Here is a 20,650-nt window from a genome sequence, read left to right on the forward strand (position 1 = left end):
ACCTGTGCTGCTCTTTGTCGACACTGCAGATGATCTATGTGATTCTTTGATGGCTGCAATCAATACAACAATACGTCCCAGAAAAGCCATGTGTGATGACACCACGTTACATACAGCTTATTAAAAAAGAGGAATATTTACGGCCTGCAGCCTGAACAGAAGCAGATTACTGCGCTCATTTAGAAGCTGCTGCGATGCGTTCACTGTACGCTCACACATAATGGCTTTCTGCAGTCGTCTCTGCCTCTCACACCAACTGCTTTTAAGCACACACTCACATCATTAATTATTAATTAATCAGCTCGTTTTCATTCAGCAACAGAGCCGACGCACACGTACGTGAGGAGGACAAAGATAGACTGAACGTTTCAGAAGTGCACACTACCTTTACTGAACAAAGGGAAAACAAATGCAAACTGCATCCAGGACGCAAACATCTGCATTACACTGCTAACATCTGCAAGACAGCATGCTAACGCTAAGCTAGCCAAGAATGTTAAAGCTGAGTGTGCAGACTCCAGCCTGAACTCCAACAGGTAAGAAACTGAAGAGCAGTCGGGCTCTTTCTACCTGCTCATGTTTCTATAGCAGCATCACCGTGACGACCGTAAATACTACGAGAACATGCATGTCGTCATTAGCGACAGAGATTTGTGTTGGTGTGTGTGTGGAAGTAGTAGCCTCAGGTTTATATGGTTGATTGTAATTATGTAACAGTGTTTCAGGTCATTTTACACAGTGATGCCACAAATTACTCCCTTTGGCAAGTAATTAAGTAACATATTTTTAATAAAAGTAATGTGTAATAGATTACTTATTTTGAGTAATGGTGACAAAGACAGTGATGGTGACACACAAACACAGTGGTGTGACAGACACACAAACACAGTGATGGCGACAGACACACAAACACAGTGATGGCGACAGACACACAAACACAGTGATGGCGACAGACACACAAACACAGTGATGGTGACAGACACACAAACACAGTGATGGCGACAGACACACAAACACAGTGATGGCGACAGACACACAAACACAGTGGTGTGACAGACACACAAACACAGTGATGGCGACAGACACACAAACACAGTGGTGTGACAGACACACAAACACAGTGATGGTGACAGACACACAAACACAGTGATGGTGACACACAAACACAGTGATGGTGACAGACACACAAACACAGTGGTGTGACAGACACACAAACACAGTGATGGCGACAGACACACAAACACAGTGGTGTGACAGACACACAAACACAGTGATGGTGACAGACACACAAACACAGTGATGGTGACAGACACACAAACACAGTGGTGTGACAGACACACAAACACAGTGATGGCGACAGACACACAAACACAGTGGTGTGACAGACACACAAACACAGTGATGGTGACAGACACACAAACACAGTGATGGTGACAGACACACAAACACAGTGGTGTGACAGACACACAAACACAGTGGTGTGACAGACACACAAACACAGTGATGGTGACAGACACACAAACACAGTGATGGTGACAGACACACAAACACAGTGGTGTGACAGACACACAAACACAGTGATGGTGACAGACACACAAACACAGTGGTGTGACAGACACACAAACACAGTGATGGTGACACACAAACACAGTGATGGTGACAGACACACAAACACAGTGGTGTGACAGACACACAAACACAGTGATGGTGACAGACACACAAACACAGTGGTGTGACAGACACACAAACACAGTGATGGTGACACACAAACACAGTGGTGTGACAGACACACAAACACAGTGATGGGACTTTAATGGATTGTGTTGTTTTAAACTCTCAGTGCTGCAGATCTGCAGAGAAACTTGAAAGGTGGGCTGTGAGGGTGTTTCAGACGTGTGACGAAGGCTTTATTTGAACAATATTCGGACCAAATCGAGGCTCTTTGGGTTTTTAAGGTCGCGCCATATCAGCTGTGACGCTTAGAGCCTGCGATGGCGCCACTCAGCATGTTGCGCTCACAGAAGTTGAAAGAAAAATCACAGCTGTCTGCACATTGCTTCCTACTGTAATGCAAATGAAGCACTCCCCGGTCAGGAATCATGCCGGCCCTGCGTCGTCAGGAATCAGGAGCAGGTCCTGCAGATGCGGGCCATGTTTGGGCAGAGCCGAGCACAAATTGGCCGCGCTGATGGTAAATGGCCTGGCTCTGCTTCACCATCTGAGGCCCTCATTAAGGGAAATGCCTCGCAGAGGTCCAGAGTGGGGATGATTGCACACGTCATTAACCAACACCATTGTGTGTGTGCGCCTGTGAGTGTGTGTTTTTGAGTCTGTGTGCGTGCAGAGTCAATCTCGTGGCGTCGAGAGGAAATGATATGACTGAGCCGAGCTGCGTGTTCAACACCTGCGTTTGGCTGGACGCTGCCACCTCCTCTCAGCCTGCATGCCTGCTCAAACTATGAACTCTCCACAGATGAAAGAAAGCAGCGCCCGTTAGAACAGCACGCAGCAACACAACATGTGAGCGGGTGGAGGGAGGTTTGGGGTCTTCACCCACCCCCGTCCTGTTAGCCGTCGGCGCTGGGGGGCTGGGAGGAGGTGCTGGCCGTCAGATTGGGGTCTGGGATGCGGGGCCTCCCTGCTACTGCAGATAAGGAGGTGGTCCGCTTTCCTCCACCCCAGAGAGAGGAAGGGGTACCTGGACCTGGGATGTAGAGTAAGTTTGTGTGATTGTGTAACAGTGTCTTTGTGTCGGGCGAGTGCCGAGTGTTTAAACTTAACCAAGAGTGGTCACATATCCAGAAGATCTGATGGAGATAAACAGGCCAACAAACAGAGAGTCGTGATGAATCCAACAACAGAAGGACCGCACTTTGCATCTTTCAAAATAAACCACCAAGTGTCGAACGTCAAGGAGGCACCCAAAGAATCTCAGATAGTGACCGTCGTTTGTTCTTCAGAGCTCTCTGTTCAGATCCAGCTCATTAAATGAACGTGAAGAAAAAACGGGAGCAGACAGACGATGAAGATAATCAGAGATGAAAGCATGAAAACAGATAATGAGGGACACGAGCAGAAGAAAGGACCGAGGGCTTCTCCTGTCTCTCGTCCTTTTCTTCTCACTTCTTCAGCTGCTCCGTGATTGAAGTGTTCGGCTGATTGGCTGTTCAAAGCCACTCTTCTTCTTCTTTGACAGTGAGAGATGAGCACAAAGTGCACAGATACCAACATGAAGCAGGAGGAAATAAATATTTAACATAAACACAAACATAAAACTAACCTGATGGTACTTCAATTAAAAGCCAGCGTAAAAAAGTGACACCGTATAGACTCTGAAGTACGAAAAGTTACTCCAGAGTCCAGGCCCGATCTCTACGCTGTAACCTCGGCTGTACTGAGAGCATCTGTTGGATGATCTCAGGGCTGTTTTGAGGTGAAATATGTGGAGGAGGTTGCCACCGTTTAACACTTTAAAAATCTTAAAACACTGGACAGGGAGCCGGTGTAAGTTTGTCTTCTAACACCTGTTCAAAGACGTGCAGCAACATTTTGGACTAACTGCAGGCGACGGAGAGACGAGTGTTGGAGACCCAAACAGAGCACTGCAGCAGTCCAGTCTAGTGGTGATCAATACGTTTGTCTTCAGGAGGAAGATCAGACATCGCTTTGGCAGTTTCAGCTAACTGATGAAAACTGTTTTTCACAGCTTGGTTCTCTCATTTAAAGATCCGACTAAAGACACTCTGAGGTTTCTAACAGTCTGAGAATGATGACAAGCGAGAGGACCGAGGGTCTGAGTTAGCTCATCCAAAGGGGCGTGGCCTCCAATCAGTCTGGTTTTTGTTTAGGGTGAGAAAACTGTGTGTTTACAGCTTTAACATCATGTAGACGGTTAAGCAGAGGCTGCAGTGGGACAGAGACGTCCAGGTTCAAGGGGAAGTACATTTGGATGTCATCAGCGTAACAGTGTTTCCTGAAAATAGATCCCAAAGACAGCACGTATAAGGAGAAGAGACTGGAAACAGACCCCTGTGTCACACCACAACTAACAGAGGAAGAGGAGTGTTTCCCAGAAACAGACCTCTGTGGCGGCTCTGACTTAAACCATGATAAAGCTGAGCCTCTGAGACCAACAACGTGTTCACGTCTGGATAAAAAATGTTCTGATCACAGGTGGCAGTCAAATCTAAAAGGACTAAAACAGCAGTCGAGTCGACAGTTAAAAGAAGATGATTAAAAAGCGTCGTCTCAGCACTGTGACGAGATGCAAAACCAGACTGGAACGCTTCACGAACGCTTTGAGGGTCTAAAAACCTCCGAAGGTGCTTAAACACAACTGTTTGTACATAACAGAGTTTAGAGGCCGGCCTGTAGAATTTGGATCTTTGTTGTTAGTAATGGGCTGCACAACTGCATGTTTGAAAGCAGCTGGTACACAACCTGATGACAAGGAAGCATTTAATAAAAATAAAACACTAAGCCCAATAACATGAAGAGCGTTCTTGAAAAGTAGTGATGGGATTTCTGGCTCTTTTTGGAGAGCCGGCTCTTTCGGCTCCGGACCGGCTCTTCGGGTTGTTTTGTTGCTTTAATTAATTTATTATCAACAACAATATAGAATTATGCACAAAAGGAATTACTAATATTAAAAAAAGTGGTTTTATTTATATATGTTTACATATAAATATATACGGTGGCCCCTAGAGACAAAACACGTACAAACTCCAAAACACATTTCTAACGTTAACTGAACTTCCAAACAGAGCTACTAGATCACTAAAAATACACAAAGCATGTGTGTATTGTTTGTGTATTTATACACAAGCACTCATATGTATTCAAATAATTTCAAAAAACGTTAATTTACCTGTTACTACCACACACCAAATCCGGTCGTTGGTACTTCCTGGCTTGTGTAGCCTCGAGGTAACAAAAGTTCAACACTGCCCCCTAGTGTCCTGGAGCACTTCTGTTGTGTTTTGTACGTGTTTTGGAGTTTGTACGTGTTTTTTCTCTAGGGGCCACCGTAAATATACTTTTGTTTACTCACTCCACATAAAATGTATTAAATAAATCATATAATACAAAAAACAAAAGCTTTAAAAGCTTTTCACAAAGTGCAGAGGAAGCCTCCATAGGAACGGTGGCTCAGGGGTTAATCACACAATGAGAAATATTCAAAGAAACTCGGGGTTTGTGACTGACGGTAGAAATGACTCTGGACAGAAAAGCAAATTTTGCAGCTCTAACAGTGGTCTATGGTAGGACACCCAAAGACACCTGGAGTTTGTCCTTTTTCCACTTTGTCTCTGCATGTCGACATTTGCATCTGAGAGCACGAGTGGTTTCATGCAGCCAAGGGTGACGTGAAGATTTAGCGTTTAGTCCTGACATCAGCGACAGAGTACCAGAGCATGTAGAGTTAAAAAGGTTAGCCGGACCTTCAACAGGCAGTTCCACGCTGAGGTCGGCATCGTCGAGGACAGAGTTCGGGAAAGTGGAGGAAAAGTGAATTTATCATAAATAAAAAATCACTGGAGTGTCAAAGTTTAAAATGGGCACATGCTAGGTCTCTCTAAAAACACAGCATCAATACACACTGTGTCATTACTGTGTTTCTGCCAAACGTGCTGACACACTGCTCTCCCTCACATGAGCTTCATTTATAGGTTAAATGTTTTGGTAACACTGTTGCTTCACAGCACTCGAGTCCAACCTTTCAATGTGCACAATGTAACAAAAGCCCTGACGTAAACATAGCCCAGTACAGCCACTGCACCCCTTTCTTTCACTCAACCTGAGCTCAGGCGCCACCTCTTTGCTCTCCCTGTGTGTAAACAGACTCCGCCTCCACTGCTTGGAGGCGTCGGCTTAATGTGGTCAGACTTTTGATTTGTATGTACTGCAGGTATGTGTTCAGTCGAAACGCTCGTGTTTACATCGTTTAAAACATCGGCGTGCATTAAACGAAGCCTCGATGCACAAAGAATCTGAGTAGACAAATCGAATCTAATTGTTCGAGTTACTTGATGAACGGTTGCGGCCCTGGTTCAGTCTTTTCCCTCTCAGCAGGGGAGCTTCAGCCGCTCGCCGGGCTCTCCTCCTCGGTTAGATATGCACAGGTGATACCTTCAGGTGATTTCTCTTCAGTGTTTCCTCTCACTGCGGCCTCACATTTGCGTTATTGTATTGTTCGTGTGGTTTCGTGTTCCCAAGTGCACTGCGGGCTCCTGTAGCTGGTTAGGTTTAGACTTCAGCGTGTTGGAACAAGCGTGCAAAGCCTGGTTGACGGAAACAGATCCAGGACGATAAAACATTTTGTTTGATTTAGGAGACTTCTGGCCAAAAGAACGCTGGCAATAAAAAAGCTGAGCCAGAGTGAGTGCAGCGTGGATGACTGATGAGCTTTGGTTGAAGTGCAGACGTGGAGCATCAGTCATGTGTCCTGTGGCTCAGTTTAACCTCATCACTGCTCTCCTATAAAATAAATACCTCCAGAGCGCCCAGACATCAGACTCTGGGGGAAAACAGCGAGCGTGAAGCCAAACAGCTTCTGTCCCTCTGAGAGTCAGTCAGTCAGAACAGAGCCTCCTCCACAAAAACAGACAGCACTGATGGTCTGGACGCCTCAGCGGTGGCGTTTAGCTGTCACCATCGTGTTTTCCTGGCACCACTAGTAACTATATGTTATCAGCTGATGCTAACTACCTATGTTATCAGACTGTATGGGAGCATCGCACAGACTCTGACACCTGGAAATCAGTATCATCCAATCAAAACAATAGAATTTTACTCATGAAACCTGGAGCTCCACCTTCTTGGATGCTCTGTTAATACAGTGACCTCACAGCAGCCATGTTATTGGTCACATGATCCAGCTCAGCCTAGCAGACAGCTAGCAGCTACATCTGCCTGTGTCACCATCCACCTGTCAGTCAAAGAGGCAGCACCCCTATTGTTGCAAACAGGTGAGATCTAAAACCATCATCCCTCCACACATGTGCTATGAAGGGCCAGAATACTAACGGAGACCAGACAGTTTATTTCTGCAGGTTTAAAGATGAACGAGCCACCTCTTCCTCCCACAGCACAAGAATAATAATTCACACTGTCCTGTCACCTGGACATTTGACACAGAGACCATCAATAACAGGTTCATGCAAAGCTCCAGTTAATAACACTGACAGGTTATACACATCGGGCTTTGCTGGGAGCCCAGTAAAACTGAGGGTGAAGAAAGGACGGCCGTCTGAGTTTAAAAATATGTAATGTTTATTATAAACTGACACACACACACAGACGTCTGCTTCCTCTTCAGCTGTCTTTCTGTCATTTACTCTGGAAACCTGTGAGCCGGTGTTAGACGGGCAGACAGGAACACTGACAGTGTTTTCAGTGCTGTGTGCTTCGTCTGCAGTCAGTACTGTGTTACTGCTGCTGAGAACCACGAACACTCAGTTTACAGTGTTTCTGTTCATGCAGGTGAGAACAGAGGCAGAGACCTGCTGCTGTTTAATAATCAGCTGTGCACAGCAGCTGAAGAGGAGTCTGGCCTGCTCCTCGCACAGTATGATACTGACACAGTCACCGACACAGTCATGGACACGGTCACTGACACGGTCACGGACACGGTCACGGACACGGTCACGGTCACGGACACAGTCACTGACACAGACACTGACACGGTCACGGACACGGTCATGGACACGGTCATGGACACGGTCACTGACACGGTCATGGACACAGACACGGTAACGGACACGGTCACTGACACGGTCACAGACACGGTCATGGACACGGTCATGGACACGGTCACTGACACAGTCATGGACACAGTCACGGTCACAGACACGGTCACGGACACGGTCACTGACACGGTCATGGACACAGTCATGGACACAGTCACCGACACAGTCATGGACACGGTCACTGACACGGTCACGGACACGGTCACGGACACAGTCACTGACACAGACACTGACACGGTCACGGACACGGTCATGGACACGGTCATGGACACAGACACGGTAACGGACACGGTCACTGACACGGTCATGGACATGGTCACAGACACGGTCACTGGCACGGTCATGGACACAGTCACGGACACGGTCATGGACACGGTCATGGACACGGTCACTGACACAGTCATGGACACAGTCACGGTCACAGACACGGTCACGGACACGGTCACTGACACGGTCATGGACACAGTCATGGACACAGTCACGGTCACGGTCATGGACACGGTCATGGACACGGTCACTGACACAGTCATGGACACAGTCACGGTCACGGACACAGTCACGGTCCCAGACACGGTCATGGACACGGTCACTGACACGGTCACAGACACGGTGATGGACACAGTCACGGTCACAGACACGGTCACTGACACAGTCATGGACACAGTCACGGTCACAGACACGGTCATGGACACGGTCACTGACACGGTCACGGACACAGACACGGTCACGGACACGGTCACTGACACAGTCATGGACACAGTCACGGTCACAGACACGGTCATGGACACGGTCACTGACACGGTCACGGACACAGACACGGTCATGGACACGGTCACTGACACGGTCACAGACACGGTCACGGACACGGTCACTGACACGGTCATGGACACGGTCACGGTCACAGACACGGTCACGGACACGGTCACGGACACGGTCACAGACACGGTCATGGACACGGTCACTGACACGGTCATGGACACAGTCACGGACACAGTCACGGACACGGTCACGGACACGGTCACTGACACAGTCACGGACACAGTCACGGACACAGTCACTGACACGGTCACGGTCACTGACACAATCAAGAACATGGTCACTGACACGGTCAAGGCCACGGTCATGGACACTGTCACGGACACGGTCACTGACACCGTAACGGACACAATCCCTGACACAGTCACCGACACAGTCATGGACACAGTCACTGACACAGTTACTGACATAGTCACCGACACAGTCATGGACACAGTCACTGACACAGTTACTGACATAGTCACCGACACAGTCACCGACACAGTCATGGACACAGTCACTGACACAGTCACTGACATAGTCACTGACACAGTCACTGACACAGTTACTGACATAGTCACTGACACAGTCACTGACACAGTTACTGACATAGTCACCGACACAGTCACCGACACAGTCACCAACGCAATAATGGACACGGTCATGGACACAGTCACGGTCACAGACACGGTCACGGACACGGTCACTGACACGGTCACTGACACAGTCATGGACACAGTCACGGTCACAGACACGGTCATGGACACGGTCACTGACACGGTCATGGACACAGTCACGGTCACAGACACGGTCACGGACACGGTCACTGACACGGTCACGGTCACGGTCACAGACACGGTCACGGACACGGTCACGGACACGGTCACTGACACGGTCACGGACACGGTCACGGTCACAGACACGGTCACGGACACGGTCACTGACACGGTCACAGACACGGTCACGGACACGGTCACTGACAAGGTCACTGACACGGTCATGGACACGGTCACAGACACGGTCACGGACACGGTCACTGACACGGTCATGGACACAGTCACGGACACGGTCATGGTCACGGTCACGGACACGGTCACTGACACAGTCACGGACACAGTCACTGACACGGTCATGGACACGGTCACTGACACGGTCATGGACACAGTCACTGACACGGACACTGACACGGTCACGGACACGGTCATGGACACCGTCACGGTCACGGACACGGTCACTGACACGGTCATGGACACGGTCACTGACACAGTCACGGACACAGTCACTGACACGGTCATGGACACGGTCACTGACACGGTCATGGACACAGTCACTGACACGGACACTGACACGGTCACGGACACGGTCATGGACACCGTCACGGTCACGGACACGGTCACTGACACGGTCATGGACACAGTCACGGACACAGTCACAGTCACAGACACGGTCACGGACACAGTCACGGACACAGTCACGGTCACAGATACGGTCACGGACACGGTCACGGACACAGTCACTGACACGGTCACGGACACGGTCACTGACACAATCAAGAACATGGTCATTGACACGGTCAAGGCCACGGTCAAGGACACTGTCACGGACACGGTCACTGACACAGTCACGGACACAGTCACTGGACACCGTAACGGACACAGTCACTGACACAGTCACTGACACAGTCACCGACACAGTCACCGACACAGTCATGGACACAGTCACTGACACAGTTACTGACATAGTCACCGACACAGTCATGGACACAGTCACTGACACAGTCACTGACATAGTCACTGACACAGTCACCGACACAGTCACCGACACCGTAACGGACACAATAACAGACACAGTCACTGACACAGTCACTGACACAGTCACCGACGCAATAACGGACACAGTCACCGACACAGTCATGGACACAGTTACTGACATAGTCACTGACACAGTCATGGACACCGTAACGGACACAATAATGGACACAATAACAGACACGGTCACTGACACGGTCATGGACACAGTCACCGACACTGTAACGGACACAGTCACTGACACGGTCACTGACACAGTTACCGACACCCTAACGGACACAGTCACTGACACGGTCACTGACACAGTCATGGACACAGTCACCGACACCGTAACGGACACCGTAACGGACACAGTCACTGACACGGTCACTGACACAGTCATGGACACAGTCACCGACACCGTAACGGACAGAGTCACTGACACAGTCACGGACACAGTCACTGACACAGTCACGGACACCGTAACGGACACAGTCACCGACACAGTCACTGACACAGTCACTGACACACTCACCGACACCGTAACGGACACAGTCACCGACACAGTCACTGACACAGTCACTGACACAGTCACCGACACAGTCACCAACACAGTCACCGACACAGTCACGGACACAGTCACTGACACAGTCACGGACACCGTAACGGACACAGTCACCGACACAGTCACCAACACAGTCACCGACACAGTCATGGACACAGTCACCGACACAGTCATGGACAGTCACGTCAGTGAGCAAGCAGGCAGCAGTACCTGCTGCACACCTGACGTCTGAACCGTAGCACCGACTTATCGAACATTCAAACACAACAGAGCGATTTCTTATTCAAGTTGAATTAATTCAGGTGCACCGATTATTCTCTAAGAGGAAAACATCACAGCCACCAAAAACCACACTGCTTATCTTAGCTTAGAAAGTTCATTACTTTTAGCAATTAATCAGCATAGAAATCGCAAATCTTTACGTTTCTATAGGAGCAGTGCGGTGAGTCCAGGTTAGAGCGCATCACACTGGCACTTTGAAACTGGTCGGTCGAGGTTTTGTAAGTGCTGGAGCTCCTCCCAGCGTCTCTGCTTTATCTGTCACACCTGAACAGAGACACGCAAGTTTCTCTGCAGCGGCCAATCAAAGGCGTCACTGTGATGTCACTTCACACAGCAGCAAGTTAGTAATTCAAATCAAACTTCTGAGAAAGTAAACCACTGGCTCCCCCCGCCAACAGGAAGGGGGCTGGTTTATGAGCCGAGTGCAGCCAGAAACCAGAATCCGATACACCAGGGCGCAATGTCCGGTCATCTGTGTTATCTACACTCACTGCTGGAGCCTCATGTGGACATTAGAGGAACTGCAGCTTATGGTGCTTCAGTGTTTTTCAGTGAATCCAAATAAAAAAGTGGAATGAATAAACAGATTTAATGAACAAAGGTAGATCACAGAGCCTATGTGTCCTTCATTGTGTGGAGGAGAGCAAGCCATCCTGTAATGCAGCATTACAGATTTCCTAAACTTTCCTCTTTGTGCTTTTTCCTGTTTCAGTCTATTTTCTGTAAAAACTTCAACAAAACAGCCGTGAGCTCAACCTCCACCTCCACACACACCACCATCCCACTGCTGCACAGACTTTCCCTCAGATGATTGAAAACACAGACAAAGTGTTGGTTTTGACCTTTGTGATGATAACGCTGAATGTAATCTGACAGAATGAAGCGCCGACTAATGGAGGTCAGACTCGACACAATGCGCGTGAATGCGTTTTCATTTTTCTACGACTCTCAACGCAGAAAATCACACTTGGACCATCTGTGTGTAATTATCTATTCAGTCGGCTCCAAGCCTCCGAGCCAAAGCACGAACGTTTGATGTCTCTCTCCCTGCACGGACACTTTTGGATGTTATCCACAAACCACCAACCGACAGACACCTGCAGCCTGAAACCTTTCCCATCGTGGCTCACGATGAGTCTTTCTTCATTTGAATCACCTTTTCTTAGCTCACATTGTTTAATGGGTTTCCGTGAAGATGCTTAAACAGCTGTTAACACTGTTACAGATTGCATCGTCTGATCAATGCAGATGTACGAACCTCTGCTGGGCGTCAGGTCATCCAGCAGCTGAGAGAGCAGCAATTATTCTCCATACCTGAGGCGACGCATGCTGTGTAGGTGGTTACAACTCTGTGCCAGTGGAGGATTTACTGATGGATGGTTCGCAGGATGTTTGTATGGACTGTTGATACACAGACATTTTCAGAGCTTCAGGATTAACTGGACAAGAAGACGATAACAGAAACGGTGTTGAACTGTTCAGCTTGTATTTGGCTGCCCATGACCACACTCAGCATGGAAACCAGAAGACCGTCCGAACAACACACACACACACACACATAGCAAGAGGTCCAAAGAGATGTAAGCAATGGAGGCCATAATCAGGCTGAAAACAAAAATAAGCCAATCAGAGTGGAGAAAGTTTAAAAGTGTCCAGATCATTGTTAAAAAGACGGGCCGCACTGAGCCGACCACAGAAGATATGATGTGCATCTGAGTGATGTCAGCTCTCACTCATACAGCAGCTGGACCTGTAGCTAGCACACTGAGCACGACTGTGTGTTTGCTGGAGTTTGCTGAGCTAACAGAGACATCCTTGCTCACTAAGACTGGCTGTAGGGACATGGAACATCACTTCTCTGCTAACTAGGTCAGAGACAGCCGGATCACTGTAAACATCTACGATTCGCCTTCATAGATGGAGATACAGAGCGTTTACAACCCAGTGCAAACCTCTGGTTACACTCCAGGACGGAGCGCCGTGCAGAGGCTCGAGGAACCGAGGGGATGAACGACCCTACACGACCGTCTCACATACAGGTGTGTTCAACAAGCGTAAAAGGATACAAGGTTCCTGTTATGATCTGAACTTCAAAGCCTGACTGCGTGTTCATCTGGACGGTCTGGATCCATCAGCTCAAACTGCAGACTGGGACTAATCAGAGTCGGTGGTACCAAAGGCTCAGTTCACCACAGCAGACGAGCTGACAGACCAGCATGCTTTGTAAAGCTGGCTGGTAGATTCTTCCCACTTACACAAACGAAGGAGATCCACGACCCATTAGAATAGAATAGGATAGAATAAAATAGAATAGAATAGCCCTTTATTGTCATTGTACATGTTACAGCATAATTATGGGTGCTCCACACCAACTGTGCAGGAATAAATAACTAACAGTAGAAATACACAAACAACAAAGAACAAAGGACCTGGGCTGAGTCGCCCTCTCTCACATATGGACCCTACTCAGACCGTGGCTCGGGTTGGTGGGCGTGGGGGTGGGGGGTAGTGTTTGGAAGAAGAAGCCCTAACCCCTGTGAGACAGGAGGATGTGGCGATGGCCTCCAGGGGTATCCTGGGTGGTGTTAATGACCTCTGTGCAGTACACCATGGCGTGCTCTCCTCCACCCTGTGAGGATTATCTCCTGTAAGCTTTCTGGAAATAAAACTGCAGTCCTGTAAAGTCTGACTGCAGACTGAGAAACGCCAGCGTTGTGTCTGGGCTCAAAGCAGCAGCAGACTCTTTGCACATAGTTAGGCTGGATCAGGTGAGCCTCAATCCTCCATTACTGCAGGATCACTGTTAACGTTGCTTAAATAAAATTGAACTGAACTGTCTTTAAACCTGAAACAATACTGAAGTACTTTGATTACATGAAATGTGTTCTGTCATCACACCCACTAGAGTAAAGCTCCCACAGACACTGAAAACATCTCATTATGTTCCTTTGAACACGTCGTCCTGCGTTCAGGGTGCTGTCAGAGTGAAAACATCACAGCACTCCCCCGGAGCGGCTCCGTCACCATGAAGGCAGCACACTTTGACTCTACATGAAGTTATTGGAATAAATGTTTGTTTGAGAACGAAGAGCGAGGTTCTGTTCGTGGTTATCAGACCAGCCTGAGTGGTTCTCTGCCTGTGGCGCCCAGTCGCTGCTGTCATGGCATTTAGCGTCTCATGTTCAGCCGTAACGCACAGCAGCACGTTTGAAGGAAACCAGATGGCTCATACCGCCTGTCAGCACGCGGATGATGTGAGGGGACCACCGAGTCCTCTGTATACCAAAGACTCAGACTGCTGCAGCGGTCAGAGCGCAGAGCTGAGCCAACACAAGGACCAGCTGGAGCTGCAGGACTGCAGACGCTCTGCTTCTACACGATGCTTTCACTTTTCATGAACAGTGACGTCCCAAATCTCAGTGTGGCGTCCTTCATCGTCTTTGTTAGTTTGTGTCTAATGGTCAGCTTTGTCTGAAAGCACGCCGCAATCTGAAGCTCTGATAGGTTTGGTGCTTCTGGGTCACCTGACACCTGCGAGGCCCGTTCCTTCAGACCGACAGTCCTCTCATCCTTTGAGTTTTCCTCCGAGGAGCATCGCCACGCTTACGTCTCTGAAGCGATGCAGCGGGCCGACAACGTCCTCGCTGTACAACACGGATCGGCCTGTTGTTATGGAAACAGGCTTCTTTTTCCTACTGAAATCCCTTCGGGTAACACACAAGTAAAGAATAAAAGTGTTTGGTGTGAACACAGCTCCAGCCTGTCATCGCCAGGCTCCCTCTGCTCTCTGTCTGCAGGCAGGACGCCTTCCCTGCGGTCCTCTGCCTTTTCAGGCTGTGCAGCCAGCAGATGCTCGCAGGAATCTCTGCTCGTGGCCAAAAACACGTCTGCCGCTGGAGTTAAAGCTCTGTTTCCACCTTTGTCTGACAGAGGGCTCAAAACAAAAAGCGCAGTTTCCGACAGACACAAACGCTCATTTAATGCTGCTCGACGGCTCTTCCTCTGTGCCTTTTATCCTTTTATGTTTCTGTTTACAAGGAAGAGCTAAATTAGATGCCGCTGGCTGCTTCCATCTGTCATTAACCCCACCATTTAAATGATCAAACCTTAGCTTTTTCTTCCACCTGCGTGCCATTAAAAAGGCTGCTGTTGGAGCAAACCTCCACCTCTCTGTCACATCTGCATATCACATATTCCTCACAGTTTTAGGTTTTCTCTGACTCTGATCAGAGACAGATCCTTAAGTAGAGCAACCTTGGTTTATTTGCTACTGCCAGAGGACAAGGATCAGCACCAGACCTGATGACAGACAAATAAATATTCAGCGGATGAGGTTGGATGTCCTTGAGTGGGTAAAAGGCAGCACAGGGCTGCTGCTCTTATTTCTGTAGTGTTCATGTGCAGACCACGCCATCAAAACCCAAAGACCTCAAATTCAGTATATTCAGCGTTCAGACAGGAAGCCTTAACTGTTCAGATTTTTTACATATTTCTAAAATGAACAGGGAGCCAATGACGAGAGGTTATTCACAGGAATGATGTCATTCGAGCATCGAGCTAAAGCCTTATCTCTGCTTTCACTGATATCCAATCAGCTTGAGCCTGGTTTCCTGAGACACACTGTGTCCTTAACGCTCGGACAGGAGACAATATCAATGGCTGCCACGTGAGTTTTATATATTGGGACTTGTTTGGTCCTTTCTTCTCGAGGTGTTCCAGCAAAAACACTCCTCATTGAACTCGCTGCTCACTGACGTTTCATGTTCAAAGTATTCATATTTCCTCTCTGCTCGTCTCTGACCCACGAGGCCCAGTAACCTCCTGGAGTTCATGCACACATGACTAACTTTGTTACCTCAAGGTCAAAATGAAGACTGGCTTTTAATTTCAAAATAAATCTTCACTTTTAATTCATATTGTGGAAGGTCCAAAATCATGCAGATATTGGATTTATAGAGGCGTGCATATTTTACGAATATGCCAACATAGCATCCATCTGTTTCCTAAAGCTACCTGGGTCAGGGCAGCAGTCAAAGCACCGACCTCCCTCTCTCCTACTCCACCTCTTCCCCAGTCCTCTGATATAATAGTGTGCTCAGGGTATGCCCTGGGGCTCCTCACAGTAAGACATCCCTGAAACACTTCCTGGTCAGATGCCTGAACCACCTCTGCTGTCAATGTGGAGGAGTAGTGGCTCTACTTAAGCTTGAGCTCCTCACCCCATCTCTGACCGAGACTACCAGCAGAGGAAGCTCACGCCTGCAGGTTCTACCATGAGCTAACTCTTCAGACTCTACCCACAGGAAAGGGTGGGAATGCAGGTCAACTGGAAAAGCAATCTTTCACATACAGCTCTTTGGAGAAGCGTGCCTGGTTAAAGAACACCACAGGCTCGTTGCTGTAGACCAGGGGTGTCAAACTCCTCGAGGCCGTTGTTCTTTTACATGTGTCTGCTGCAACACACCTGGCTACAATTAGTAGGTCATTAGCAAGACCTGACTGCATACTGAGGTGCCAACCCTACCCATACACGAGTAAATTTAGAAAAATGTAACTAAATGTAAGTGAAAAAAGAGTGCTTTTATTGGACCATGTTGATTGTGAGCTGCTGTAACATGAATCAAATGGCTGCCACCTCGGCGTGCAGTCAGGTCTTGCTGAAGCAGCAGGGACACATGGAAAAGTTTCAGGACACCGGCCCTCGAGGACACTCCTGCTGTAGAAGATCAGTGCTCTACAGGTCAGGCACAGTCAACCCTCGCTGAGTAGAACTGGCTTTAGGGATGTGCATGAGGTCCCCAGTAGATATAATTGGAACCAGTCTTCTGGAGAGGACATGGACTATCCAGAAGACCCTCGGAGAGTATCCCTATGGCTTTGTGTCAGTATGTCGGGGTTTTCCCACAGTGGACGAGAGGATGGTTTAGCCTTTGTTCAGAGTGCCCAGACCCCTGAGTGGGTCCTGGAAAAAGCCCCATAAGGCAATGGCACCAGGACACTCAGGTGAAGATAGGAGCAGCGCTGATCACCACCTGGTGGTGACACTCGGTACACCCATAAATCAAAGGCATCACCTCCAACCAGCTGCAGCAGGTGGCTGTCCCTTTCTGAGCCTGGTTGAGCTGGACATTTCTTCCTGCTAAGAGGGAGTTTTTCCTCCCCACTGTCACCGAGTGTTTACTCACAGGGGCTCATATAATGGTTGTTTTTTCTGTATTACTGTAGGGTCTGCAAACAAAAATAAGCTGTGATAAGCTCTTGATATATAAATAAAACTGAAGTGAATGTGATTGTTTGTCATTGTTGTCCGTTGTTGGTTTTTCACTGCTGCATTTTGTATTTGTTGTGTTTAAGTTGGAGGCAGAGAGGGTACAAATCCACAGCTTGGAGGTGTCTGTAGTAAACCACCTCTTTGTGTTTTCAGTATTGATGTCGTTCTGCCTTTGGAGCTTCGATTTCCTTTATCTGTAGCGGTGGGGTTGCTCCAAGCTCTCTCTCTGTTTGGGAATAAATAACAAAGGGAGCAACACACAGTACAAATCCCCCTGACCCCCCACCCCCACCCCCACCGCCACCCTGTTTCAAAAACCTACCGTTCATCAGCGGGGAGACTGTGGACCACTGGCTGGTCAAACTGCTCAGTTAGGTTATAGAGTAGGTTTGACAGTAATGGTCTTTTAGCTTAATACAGAACAGTAACCCTCATCAGTCGTTTGGGAGTGATGAACTCATCTCACCGATGCCATTAACCGGGCACGGACGCCAAACGACATCTCGAGCATAAACGAGCAATGCGACTGATGCCCCAGGCAGAAAACGAGCCGGAGGATCGGAACGTCTCTGCACACAAACGATGTCAAAGGTATGAACTGCCACCACCTCAAGGGAGACAACAGAAACCAAGGCTACGTCCACACATACACGGGAATGTTTGAAAACGGAGATTATCCATTTTAAAAAATAATCCCGTCCACACGTAAACGCAGAAATGAAGGAAAACGCTGCTAGGAACATGCCAAAGCAGCAGGTGGCGATATATTCCTAACCGTGTAGAAATGTTGGCCAATCAGAAGTCTAGAAGCCTCGGTTGGAAAAAGTAAACAAAGCTGGGGCATAGAAGCAGAACTGAGTCGTATGTGTGGAGGGACAGTAACTGTGTGTATATGTAAGCATTTAAACACTGCAGAGACAATTAACAGTAACAGTATTGTAGAAATTCATTTCACCGAAACAATAACGTGGCGCACAGTGTGACGTCAAAAAAGGCGCACACCTTTGACGCTGCGTTTTCTCCGTTTTTCTCGTCCACACGTAAATGCAAAAACTGAGTTTTCAAAAATCTCCACCCTGGCCGGAGTTTTTAAAAATCTCAGTTTTCAGTGACCAGCCTGCTCATTATTAATGTTTTGTAATTCATCTTCTTTTCAATTACATGAAATTATTTTTCAAATGTTTTGTTTTTCCTCGTGTTTGAAACGTGAAGGTCCATGACGAGATCAGCTGTTAATTTCTGCTTTCAAAAAATAACAGGAAGCTTTGAAACACATGACAGGAAACTCTGTGGTAAATAACCTGGATTATTTTCTCTCATCGATTACACAACTTCATACATGAGTGCTGCTTTGCTGCAGGGTAAACTTACACACACACATCAGAAACACAAACAAACAGCAGCTGCCCGGTGGGCAGATACGCCAACCGTCAGAACGTGTGTGAGTCCACCTACGCCACATTCAGTCAAATCACACAAACACACACAGTGCCTGCTGATAGTGCAGATTAGGGCTGGGCGATATGGCCTAAAATCCATATCGCGGTATAATTTCAAGCACGTGCGGTAACGATATATATTCTTTTCTTCTGTCTAACGTAAGGCACACTTAAAATCCTTTAATTTTCTCAAAAATCGAGATTTTGCCTTATGTGTGAATTCTGGTTGTGCTTTGGTAAGCTTTGGTAAGCTTTGGTAAGCTGCACTGCTTGATGGATTGTCAGAGCATTACGGCTGCCATAGTGAGGAGCTTCGCGGAGTAATCTGGGTCCAAAACTCCGTCTGCTTCAGGTCCCAAAGTCAAACGAACACTGAGAGTTAAAAACGGTCTAAATTATTTCATCTTTAATAAAATCATCAGCGTTTCTGCTTTACCAGGTGTAACAATTAAGTTTAACATCCATGAAAACAGAATTTATTAAATTTAACGGAGTTAGAAGTTAGCGGAAGTTAGCTCGCTAGCTTCCACCTAAACATGATATACCATGTTCTGACTGAGAGATTTTTGAAACTAATTCAAACGTACAGCTCTGCTATCACTTCCAACATAAATGAAGACAGAAAACTAAACAGCAGTGACGTTTGCAGGGTTACTGAAGTTGGGCTAGCTGGTATATAATGTTGTGCTACGTGCTAGCGACACAGCTATGTTAGCATAACATTAGCACAGCTGGAGGATGAACGCTAACTTTTTTTTCCACTCGATAAAATTTTCATCCAATATACGAGGTTAGTTATTAATATACTGCAACAACATGGGAACAGAGCAGCTGCAGAGAATTCAACATTAATGAATCAATGTTACGGAAGTGGAGGAAGCGCAGTTTTTGGCTTTCCCCATATTTCAAAAGTGCTTCATCTCTTTGCTGTGACTGTCGTCCGCCATAATTTGCAGATGATGATGTTTGTAGCCGCTGAGATGCTCAAAACAGGCGCAGCTTGATGACATCATCAACATGTGGTAGAGCGGTATAGTCAAAATCTCTATCGTTGGCCAAATTTATATCGTTTCTATCGTATATCGTTTATATCGCCCACCCCTAGTGCAGATCTCCTGCAGCAGTTCAGTGTGATGCTTCTGTAATCTCTGGTTACCCAGTTATGCTCAGTCACTCACAGAAAACAAGGCCTGATTGGAGCTTTGGAGGTACAGCAGCCTCAGAGGATCTATGGTTGTGCCTTTGACAGGAACTACTCACGTCACAGAGGCCGGTCTGAACCTTGGCTTTACTGCTTTAATACAAAACTGGAGAGAAAGTGCAAAATGAAGTAGAGACTGATGCTGGTGTAGGACGTCATTAAACACAGCATGGTGTTACGGAGCGCTCAGAGCTTTTATCTATGTCGTGTTTGCTCCTTGGGCTCACTCAGAGACTGATACTGAGACTGGATCCAGATCAATTAGTGACTCTTTATTGGAGACGTCGAGATGAGCCTTTTATAATTTTATGATATGGTGCTGTTTTTATTTGTTTGCTTGTCACACTAAAATGTTTCAGCTCATCCAACAAACTCAAATATTCGACAAAGATAACACAAGGGAACACAAAATGCAGTTTCTAAATAAAGATATTTATTATTGAAGCAAAACAAATCCAAACCTACACAGCCCTGTGTGAAAACGTACGTAGTCCTACACCTAATGAGTGGTTGAGACGCCCTTATCAGCAATCACAGCTGGATGTGTCATGTAAACCAGTCC

General features: G+C 47.6%; 1 protein-coding gene across 1 annotated transcript in view; it reads right to left on the reverse strand.

Annotated features, from left to right (window-relative positions):
* The window catches only part of oprl1 (opiate receptor-like 1), a 55,226-nt gene that overhangs the window by 27,242 nt on the left and 7,334 nt on the right, over nucleotides 1-20,650 (reverse strand). The gene's annotated exons all lie outside the window — the stretch shown is intronic.

This window comes from Neolamprologus brichardi, chromosome 20 (assembly GCF_056152115.1).
Source record: "Neolamprologus brichardi isolate AB-2024 chromosome 20, ASM5615211v1, whole genome shotgun sequence".
NCBI classification, from domain to species: Eukaryota; Metazoa; Chordata; class Actinopteri; order Cichliformes; family Cichlidae; genus Neolamprologus; species Neolamprologus brichardi.